This window comes from Canis lupus, chromosome 26 (genome assembly GCF_011100685.1).
Source record: "Canis lupus familiaris isolate Mischka breed German Shepherd chromosome 26, alternate assembly UU_Cfam_GSD_1.0, whole genome shotgun sequence".
NCBI classification, from domain to species: Eukaryota; Metazoa; Chordata; class Mammalia; order Carnivora; family Canidae; genus Canis; species Canis lupus.
In genome coordinates this window covers 6,651,633-6,662,242 of record NC_049247.1, presented here as the reverse complement: position 1 = coordinate 6,662,242, position 10,610 = coordinate 6,651,633, and the positions used below count along the sequence as shown (strand labels likewise).

The following is a 10,610-nucleotide window of genomic DNA, read 5'->3' as shown; positions in this document are numbered from 1 at the left end:
GATGTGGCGGGAAGCACCTAGGAGGAAGGAGGCTTGCGTGAGAAGCAGCACAGGGCTGGGAGGCTCACACGGTCACCCCTTCACTGATGGGACCAGGCCACCTGACACCAGTTGCCTTGCAGAAACAACAAGGAGCATTTCCTCACTGGGTCCCACTACCTCACTCCTGCTCTGAAGTGCCTGACTTCATGGCAGGATGGCCATCTGTAGACACTTCATTAGGAGGCAGGCTTCCAGAAGCACCCAAGTGATGTGTGACCCCAGGATCAGCCACTCCGAGGTGGGAGGACACAGGTGAAAAACACAGTGTGAGAGCTGCCTTCTGCCTCATGGTAAAACCCAACCCAGGCTTATCGGTTTTACCCACTTTGTTCTCACCACCACAGATGGTGGGGAGGCAAGTTATTAAGTTCATAAATCTAACTGTTCCAGGTAGGGTCGATGGTTCTTGATGCTGGTTCCCCTTCCTCTGCATAGACGTGGGTGGAGGTGAGCTGGGAGTCAGGGGAGACAGAAGCCAGTATCACCATTGGTCTGAGGCCCACATGCAAAAAGTGCCCACTGCCACACAAGTACAAGGGTCAGCTCTGCTGATATATATATATATATATATATTTTTTTAATTATAATAAAATTATATATAATTTTAATATTTTTATTTATTTATTCATGAGAGACCGAGAGAGAGGCCCAGACACAGGCAGAGGGAGAAGCAGGCTCCCTCTGGGAAGCCCGATGCGGGACTTGATCCCCAGACCCTGGGATCACAATCTGAACTGAAGGCAGATGCTCAACCACTAAGCCACCCAGGAGTCCCTCTGCTGATATATTTTAAAAGACAGTGACATAATCCTCAGGCAGGCTGTCCCCCAGAGCCTACAGGCTGTTGAACCCAGAAGGCCTCACTCCCCACTGTCCTGAAGACCCCATTACCAGCCTGACCTGGCTATGAAGATCAGGCCTCCTCCCTGGGCTGCCCCATTGTATACAAAGACTCCAGTCTTGGGGAGTAACAGCTGTCCCCATCCACTTACAAGCTCTGAGACCTCCCCACACAGACATGTCCTCATCCATCACTCCTGCCTTGCAGGCCTTGATGCTGAGAGGGAAATTAAATAAAGTGTACAAGCCTCCAGCGGGGCACCTGCCTCTGGGAGACAGTACGGAGCTGTTTCTCTGTGCCTTCTCACCTCGTACTTAATTTTGGAACCTGAGGGGTCCCTGCAGTAAAGTGGTTCAGTGGAGAAATCCCCCAGCTGGTGTTCTGCATGCACACTTTGTGGAGAGTGAGACAGGCCCCACCTGCTACAGAATCTTCCCTGTGACCTCTGGTTGCAACCTCAAGAACCAGCCACGGCTCAGGTGTGGCCTGCAGAGAGCCGAAAGGTGTGGTGCCTCTGAATACAGGAGGCTATTCTCCAGAAAGCACTGCCACACCACAGCCTTAACCAGGATTACTAGTCACTCTGTTTGAAAAGAGGAGACAATTAGAGCAAGATTCAATAAATGCTTAACGGCCCTCCCCCTAATCCCTGGGTTGTGATAAATCAGGCAGCCTCTAATCTGGGCTCCTTCTGGATCAGCCCGTAAGGCTCCTTGAGGTCTTAGATGTCACCTCAAAGCAGGGCCTCGGGACATACACGCTCCAGGGTTCCCATGAGACCCAGGCCTCCTTCAGAGACCACTGCCATGGCTGAGGCTTGACGCTTTTCTCATCAGCAGGCTCAGAATCTCCCTGTCTCACGAAAGAGGAAAGAAAAATCGCCAGGACACCTGAAACAGACCCTCCCTGTCCTGGTCTCCTCTTTTCTTCTCCCTCTGCAGCAGCTGCTCAGAGAAAGAACACCCTCTATCCTCCGAAGTGCCTCTTGGAAGTCACGGTTTATGTGGTTCACATTCTCTATTCAATTGTCCCTCGATCCTCTCAGCAGCTCGGAACTATACTAGAGATGGAAAATCACTTTTTAAAAATTCACTCATCAGGGGCACCTGGGTGGCTCAGTGGTTGAGCATCTGCCTTCAGCTCAGGTTGTGATCCCGGAGTCCCGGGATTGAGTCCCACATCAGACTCCCTGCAGGCAGCCTGCTTCTCTTTCTGCCGCTATCTCTGCCTCTCTCTGTGTCTCATGAATAGATAAAATCTTTAAAAAATAAAAAATAAATAAAAATGCACTCATCAGGCTCCTGGGTGACTCAGTCGGTTGAGTGCCTGGCTCTCAATCTCAGCTCAGGTCTTGATCTCAGGGTTGTGAGTTCAAGCCCCATATTGGGCTCCACCCTGGGCATGGAGCCAACTTAAATAAATAAATATGCACTTGTCATCAACAGATAAATGGAAAACCAAAATGTGGTCCATCCACACAATAGATATTATTCAGCCACAAAAAGGAATGAAGTTCTAACATGCACGACAACATGATAAATTTGCAAACATGACATTAAGTGAGAGAAGCCAGTCACAAAAGACCACACAGGATGATACCATCTATATGAAATGTCCAGAACTATTCTGGAGGCAGAAAACAGACTAGTGATTACCAGGGCTGGGGTTCAGGGAGCAATGGCGGGGGGGTGGGTGGTGACGTCTGGGAGTGATGAAAATGTTCTAAGATTCCTGGGGGTCAGGGTGACAGACACCTGTGAATATACAGTTGGCCCTTGGACAACGCAGGGATGAGGGGGCTGCCTCCACGCAGTGGTCGAAAACCCATGTATGACTTTTGACTCTCCAGAGACTTAACTACTAACAGCTTACTGTTGACAGGAAGCCTGGCCGATAACGTAAGCAATTAACTCGTGTTTGGTATGTTCTCTGTATTAAATACCATAGTCTTATAACAAAGGAAACCAGAGAAAAGACAAATTATTAAGAGAATCAGAAAGATGAGAAAATACATTTACAGACTTGTCCTGTATTTATAAAAAAAAAAAATTCACATGTATGTGGACAGTTCAAACCTATGTTATTCACAGGTCAACTGTACTGAAAACCATTGAATTGTACATTTTTTTTCTTTTTAAAGATTTTATTTATTTATTCATGAGGGACACCGAGAAAGAGAGGCAGAGACACAGGCAGAGGGAGAAGCAGGCTCCCTGCAGGGACTCCAGGATCACGCCCTGGGCGGAAGGCAGACGCTCAACTGCTGAGAGATCCAGGCATCCTGAATTGTACACTTTAAATGGATGAATTGTATGGGACGTGAATTACATCTCAATAAAGCTGTTATTAAAAACATGTAAAAATTAGACTATTTGGGGCTTTGATTTAAGAGTTATTTATTTATTTATTTGAGAGAGAGAGAGAGCGGATGCGAGTGGGAGAAGGAGCCAATGGAAAAGGAGGGAGAGAATCTCAAGCAAATTCCCTGCTGAGTGTTGAGTCCAACCTGGGCTCAATCCCAGGACCCAAGATCATGACCTGAGCTGAAATCAAGAGTCAGACACTCAACTGATTGAGCTACCCAGGTGTTCCCAAAATAAGACTATTTGTAAACAACTGAGTAAGGCTGCTGGAGGAGGCTCTGAAGTGGAGGGTCCCTCAGTCCCCGAACCCTGGTCCCTGCCCACCAGTCCACAGCCCCCTCACTGGGGCAAAACATAGCTCAGGGTGCTATCCCAGTGGGGCCAGTGCTGGGAGGGAAAACAAGGGGACACAGCTCTCCCTACCCTCCCAGGATCCAGAGGATAGGTGGTGGCCCTGGGCAGAAAATGCTAACCTTGGCCAACCTTGAGGTCAAAGGCATCAACACATCAACCTCCAGTTGGTTTATGGGGACTACAGATGGTGGTGCCTCAAGATCACACTTCGGCTAAAACAACAGTGGCAATGGGACAGCAATGATGACACGTGATGCGAGAGGAGCCAAAGTGTATGTTATTCTTGGGCTGGGGGCCACCACCCCAGACCAGCATCCCCACTGCCAGCACTGGGCGTCTGAGAATCCCATGGTGGAGGACAGTGGCCAGAGAAGACCAGGGTCCATGGTGAGGAATCTGGAGTTTGCAGAGGCAGAGCCGGATCCCATCAGCACCCCCGTCACGTCAAGGACAAAGCCTAGGACCTGAGAAGGAGATCACTACAGGCTAGGGTCTGAGGCTGTGGCTGGGCCAGTGCAGACAGGGCGACCGTGTGAAGGCGAGTGGGCCCTACATTTCAGGGGCCCACATTTCACAGGGGCAGCCTCAGCTCAAGTGACCAGCTAGGGGGATGGAGCTATAGGGCGTGTGAGGGCCAGAAGCAGAGAGGAAGCCAGTTAGGCCTCTCTGAGAGCCCTCCTCCCATCCCCAAGCTTCACTTTGCTAGCATCTCCTTTGAAGGTCAGTGAAACAAGCAAGTAAGGCAATCAACGTGCGTAAGCTGGCCTGCCTCAACTCATTTTATTTCATCCTCCCTCAGGCCCTAGGAGGTGACATTTTATAAATCCTATTTTGCAGAGTCTGACTGACAAGGCTCAGAGGGTTACAGCACCTAACAGAAGAATCCACATGCATTGCCTCGAAGACTCAGGATGGACCTCCACCCGGCACAGACATGCTTTCCAGACCATGTGAAGTGGGCACAGACCACCTGTCCTGCTTAGCTCAAGAGACCAGAGGGAAGGCAGGTAGGTGAGGGAGCAAGGCTGAGGTCCACCAGCGATAGTTGGACAGGACAGGGAACAAGGCAGGACAGAGAAGTACAAGAACACCCGTGGGCGACCTTGAGGGCCAAGCAAGTGCCCTCAGCTTTCCATCTTCCTGGCCAGGAAGGAAACACCTTCCACAGGTGCCAGGATAGACCCCAGAAGGGACCTAGCGGATCTGGGTGTGGCCCTGGGAAAGAGTAGGCTCTGTTCTGAGCCCCTTGTGTGCCTCTGAACACGTCTCCTCACCCAGCCTCCTCAGGGATCAGTTTCCCCATGACCTTCCGATATAATAAAAAATATATATTTGGTCTTAACTTCCTTTTCTGGACACAGAGCTCCTAAAACTCTTGTGATTTCTTGAATGATAAGAGTGTCTTTTGTACGCTAATGAGCGAGAGGCTGAGCTCCCCAACCCCAGGAGGGGAGAAGGGGCTGGAGACTGAACTAATCACAGTGGCAATGACTGAATCATCTGTGCACAAAAACCCTAAACAGCAGGGCTCAGAGAGCCTCCAGGCTGACGTATGCATCCAGGAGGGTGGCATTCTCCAAAGTCCATAGGACAGAACCTCCTGCACTTGAGATCCTTCAGACCTCACCCTGCACACCTCTGCATCTGGCTGTTCACCTGTATTCTTTATCACGCCCTTTATAATAAACCGACAAACATCAGCAAATGTTTTCTGAGTTCTGTGAACCATTCTAGCAACTTAATCAAACCTGAGGAGGAGGGAGGAATGTGTGGGAACCCCAACTTTGTAGCCATGTTGTCCAGAAGGGTGAGTAACCTAGGACCCACCACTCCAGATTGGCATCTGAAATGGAAGGCATCTGTGGGACTGACTTAACCTGTGGGGTCTGTACCAACTCCAGGTAGCCAGTGTGAGAACAGATCTGACACACGAGATACCCAGTTGGTGTCCACAGGTCAGCGGATAATTGCTTAGTGTGGAAAACCCACACACGTGGTGTCAGAAGTGCTGCTGAAGGGCGCCTGGGTGGCACAGTTGGTTGAGTGTCCAACTCTTTGTTTCCTCTCAGGTCATGATCTTGGAGTTGTGGAATCGAGCCCCATGTCAGGCTCCGTGTTCAGCTTGGAGTCTACTTGAGATTCTCTCTCCCTCTGCCCTTCATCCCACTCATTCTCTCTCTCTCTCTCAAATAAATAAATCTTAAAAAAAAAAAGGGGGGGGGGGACGGGCAGCCTGGGTGGCTCAGCGGTTTAGCGCCGCCTTCAGCCCAGGGCGTGATCCTGAAGACCCGGGATTGAGTCCCACGTCCGGCTCCCTGCATGGAGCCTGCTTCTCCCTCTGCCTGTGTCTCTGCCTCCCTCTCTCTCTCTCTCTCTCTCTCTCGAATAAATAAATAAAACCTTAAAAAAAAAAGTGTTGGGGCGCCTGTGTGGCTCAGATGGTTGGGCGTCTGCCTTTGGCTCAGGTCATGATCTCCAGGTCCTGGGCTCAAGCCTCACGTCAGGCTCCCTGCTCAGTGGGGAGTCTACTTCTCCCTCTGCCTCTGCCTCTGCCTCTGCCTCTGCCTCTGCCTCTGCCTCTGCCTCTCCCCCTGCTTGTGCTCTCTGTCTCTCTCTCTCTCTCAAATGAATAAATTAAAAAAAATTTTTTTTAAGTGTTGCTGAGTGGAGAAACAATTTCCTTCCATGCCCTGTCAGAAAAATGAAGGACGGGCCTGTGTGGCCTCAGGAGCCGCCTGGCTCTGATGGTCTCAGTCCCTGCAGACGCCAGGGCTCCAGGGCAGCATGGGGCCTCTGACTCACCCACTTGGTAGCAAACATCACACCCTCTCCCCAAAGGTAAGGTCGGGACCACACAAACTCTCCTGTCTTCTATCAATATACACTCGCAGAATCACAGAGACATAAAAATATTTACATGACCAGATTAACTTCTAGGTCCTGCGGCTCGCTTAAGCAAACATGTTTATCTTTCTGTCAAACAACACATGTAGAGTCCTTTCTTTTTGGGGGTGCTAGGACTCACTGAGCACTTGGGTGAGAAGGGAAAAGTAGCGGGTGGAGGGGGGATGCTGAGGGCCACACACCAACCTCTCTTTACAGCCAGCAGATCCAGGGTGAGAGAGAACCCCAGGTCATGCGCTGACCCCTGTACGAGTCAGTTATCTTGGCTCCAGACCCAGGCTCTGCCGGTGCCCAAGCCTGCTGCACAAAGTCACCCCTCCAGTGACAAGGGGAGCCAATGGTGGCGTTGCACTGGTGCCTGCCAACAGCAGCTCAGCACTGCCATCTTGAGAAATCCTACTTCCCCAGGCATGCACCCATATGCCTACGTCCTGGTTTTGCAGGCTCAGTTAAAAAAAAAAAAAAATTCAGGTATGCATTAGACAAAGCAAGACATCGTGATGTTGCCATCAGCCTGCCCCCTCCTCCCCCCGCCTCCAACCTGTCATCCACATGAAGCCAGATGAAGCCTTTTCTAATACCCACATCAGAGCATGACATTCCTGTGAAGGCCTCTCCGGGCTCTCCCTCGGCTCTCAAAAGGATATCCACACTCCCAGCCAGCGCACGACCCCCCACGCACCCCGCTAACCAGACTCATAGTGGAACCCACAGTGCCTCCTCCATGCCTTTGGGCAGGGTGTTCCCTCTGCAAGGAAGGCCCTCCCCGCCTACACCAACCCCACCCGGGTTGTTGGGTGAACTAGGCATTGTTTGCACAGGGTGAACTCAAGGGCTGTGCCCCGAGTTCTTCCTCCCCGGGCTCCTTGCCCCTCCCCACAGGCAAGGTATCATGGGCACCATAAGCCCTACAGACTCGGTCCCTTCCAGGGGCCAATCAGCTCCCAAGAGTGGGGGCCAGACCTGATTCATCTCAGCTCCCAGCCCACACTCAGGGTTAACGCCGATCTGCACACAGGCTGCCGACTCTAGGATAACGTAGGGCGGGGCACAGACCCCCCTCCTCCACAGGACCAGCAGCCCTATGCAGCAGCTGCCCACTCCCCATCTGCAGGTGGCAGGCATGCTCGGCGGCGCTTATGCACTGACCTTCGCTAGGTGTGACTTCTCCCTGCGCTGCCTTTGCCTGTGCCCAGCTCAGTGATGACAATACTTAATTCACAGGGAGCTCACAGGATTCTTGCCCAGCTCACTGACTTCTATCCCCATTCGGGGAAGTGTCTCTTGGGCCCACGTCCTGTTCCTCGCTCACTGCCAGCCAGGTGCCTGCTCCAGCCCAGGAAGAGGCAGCGGGAAATGGGCAGGACAGCTGCAGTGAGGAGAGGAAGGGACGAGGAGCATCTGGACCCCTCCTCTGCATCTCTGGCTTACACATGGGTCACCCTTGGCCAAGTGGTGAGGACCAGAGAACCAGAAGATAAACAAAGCTGTGCTCTTGTCAGGAGGATGGATCCAAGCAGGGAGGAAGCAGAAGTGAAGACAGGCTTAAGGCTTGAGAAAGCCATGCTGCCACTTGGGCCCCGGAACCAGTTGGCCCTAGCCTGTGTCGGTGGGCCGCTTGGCAGCAGGAGCCAGGCCTTGGGAAGGGAGATTTCCCTGAGGCTGAGGATGCTGAGTGGGGCCACGGTTCTTAGCACAACACCGTGCCTCCATGTAGTCGTCCTGGGACTCCCGCTGGGGCCACTGGCCATTCCCCTTTATAAACTACTCTAGGGAGGGATAGAGGGCTGCTACTTCCAGAAGCCAATCCTTCTGTGCAAGGGCCTAACAGACCGGTATCCTCCCTCCTCCCTCCTCCACTGCCTGGGCCCCCAGGCACACGTGGGCTCTGGGAGGGAGTCGGCAAGGAAATCTGTCTTTCCACACACGGCTGGTGGCTGCGTGGCTGGGGAGGTGTTCTAACAGACTTATTTATAGCCAAGCACCCCGTCCGCACTCTCCAGTATGTACCGCCTGCCTGCCTGCCTGCCTGCCTGCCACTGGGGCTTTTCAATTTGCATCTATATTTATCCTCCGAAGCCGTTGGGATAATGGCGAGGCCAGAAATAGCCTCGAAGACATTCACGTGAAAATGATGGGCAGGTCCCCAGCTCCTGGGTTGACCTCGCTCCCCACATCTGCTGCTTGGTAATGGGGAACAGCTGGATGGGCCCGGCAAGGCAGCTGAAGCCAGATGGGGACAACATAATCCCTCTCTCCCTGCCAGCCACAGCCCTCTGTAGTGGTGCAGCAGATGAGTCCAAAACCATACAAAAGTGATGTGATCTCCTGATGGACGTTAGCACGTTAATCAGCTCAGAGACAGAATGGAGACTCAAAGGGAGCAGGCACGAGGACTCTGCTGGTTCCTGGACACACACTCACAAAAAGCAGGTCACCCACACTCCAAGGTTGCAGGGATATACCCTCCCATCCTCCCCTGTGCACACATACCTGAACACAGGGCACAGCTCACAGTGGAAGGGTATACACGGTCTCCTGCTTCCCCGGCCACATCCCCCCTCCTGGAAGGGAGGACGATGCAGAGACAACCTGGCTAATGGGAGAAGAAGCAGCAGTACAGTTGGGGGGAGCAGGGGGCCTTTCCTGCTCCTCAGTTTCAGTGTTCTGGAAGAACTGATCGTCTGAGAGAGGGGGACAGGCTCTTACTGGAGAACCTGGTGTATTAATGGAGGAAGGCACAGAACACAGCTAGAGGAGAGAGAAGGCACCAGTTGACTGCCTGACGGGCAGGATTTCATAGAAGAGGGGGCATTTTGGTTGGGTTTTGAAGGATGCATAGGAGTTACCAGGAGAGAAAGGGTAGGGCACAGGGAACAGCATGAGCCAGTGGCTTTAGCATTCAAAGGGCAGGATATGTCTGGGGAATGGCAAGAAGTATCAGTGGCAGGAGTGCAGGGTCAAGGGTGGGGAGGTGGAATCAGGCTAAGAAAAGGGCTGGGCCCTATCACAGATCTTGGGAGCACATGGGATTGAGGAGACTCACAGGCTCTGCCTATGGCCTGAGCAGGGTGTCCTCTGACAGGGACTCTGAGCTGACCTCTGACACCTCCTCCCAACCTGGATCATTATCCCCTTGGTCCTGACTTTTGTCTGACCAGCCATCCCTCCTTCCCAGGAGCCCTGGCCCATTCTGGGTCTCCCCAGGAGAGCCCAGGGCCCTGTTCCCTCAGGAGCACCTCCCTATAAGAAGGGAAAGAATCCTCATTTGTGGGGTGACCACACAGTGCCAGATGCTCACCTGGGAGTACCCTACACATAATCCCATTTAACTGTAGTCACCAGGCAGGGTAGATGTCACAAACTGTCTGTTTCACAGATGAAGACGTGAAGATTTGAACCCCTGCTCAAGACAACTGGTGATGGAGTCGGATTTGAAATGAGGTTTGCCTCAACTCTGTGTTGCCTGGACCTTTGCAGGGCCTAACTGCCTTTGCCCTGCCCTTAAAAAAAAGCTTTTTAAAGAATGGGAACCCCAGGAACGCCTGGGTGGCTCAGTGGTTGAGCGTCTGCCTTAGGCCCAGGGCGTGATCCCAGCATCCTAGGATCGAGTCCCACATCAGGCTCCCTGCATGGAGCCTGCTTCCCCTCCCTCTGCCTGTGTTTCTGCCTCTCTCTCTCTCTCTCTCTCTCTGTCTCTCATGAATAAATAAAATCTTTTTTTTAAGTTATTTATTTATTTATTTATTTATTTATTTATTTATTTATTTATTCATTCATGAGAGACAGAGAGAGAGAGAGAGGCAGAAACACAGGCAGAGGGAGAAGCAGGCTCCATGCAGGGAGCCTGATGCGGGATTTGATCCCCCGGTCTCCAGGATCAAGCCCTGGGCCGAAGGCATGTGCTAAACCGCTGAGCCACTCAGGGATCCCCCGAATAAATAAAATCTTAAAACAAAAAACAGAAAAGAATGGGAATCCCATACCAGGACTCCCTTTGGCAACTGAGGCAAACGACAGGCCCAGGTACTCTCTGATGCTGCCTCCATCTGGGCAGGTGCTAGGCTGTGCCAGTGGCTGAGGAGATTCTGTTCTGTCAGGGCTCC

General features: G+C 52.2%; 1 protein-coding gene across 8 annotated transcripts in view; it reads right to left on the bottom strand.

Moving 5' to 3' along the window:
- The window catches only part of PITPNM2 (phosphatidylinositol transfer protein membrane associated 2), a 140,340-nt gene that overhangs the window by 88,408 nt on the left and 41,322 nt on the right, over nucleotides 1-10,610 (bottom strand). The window lies entirely within an intron of this gene.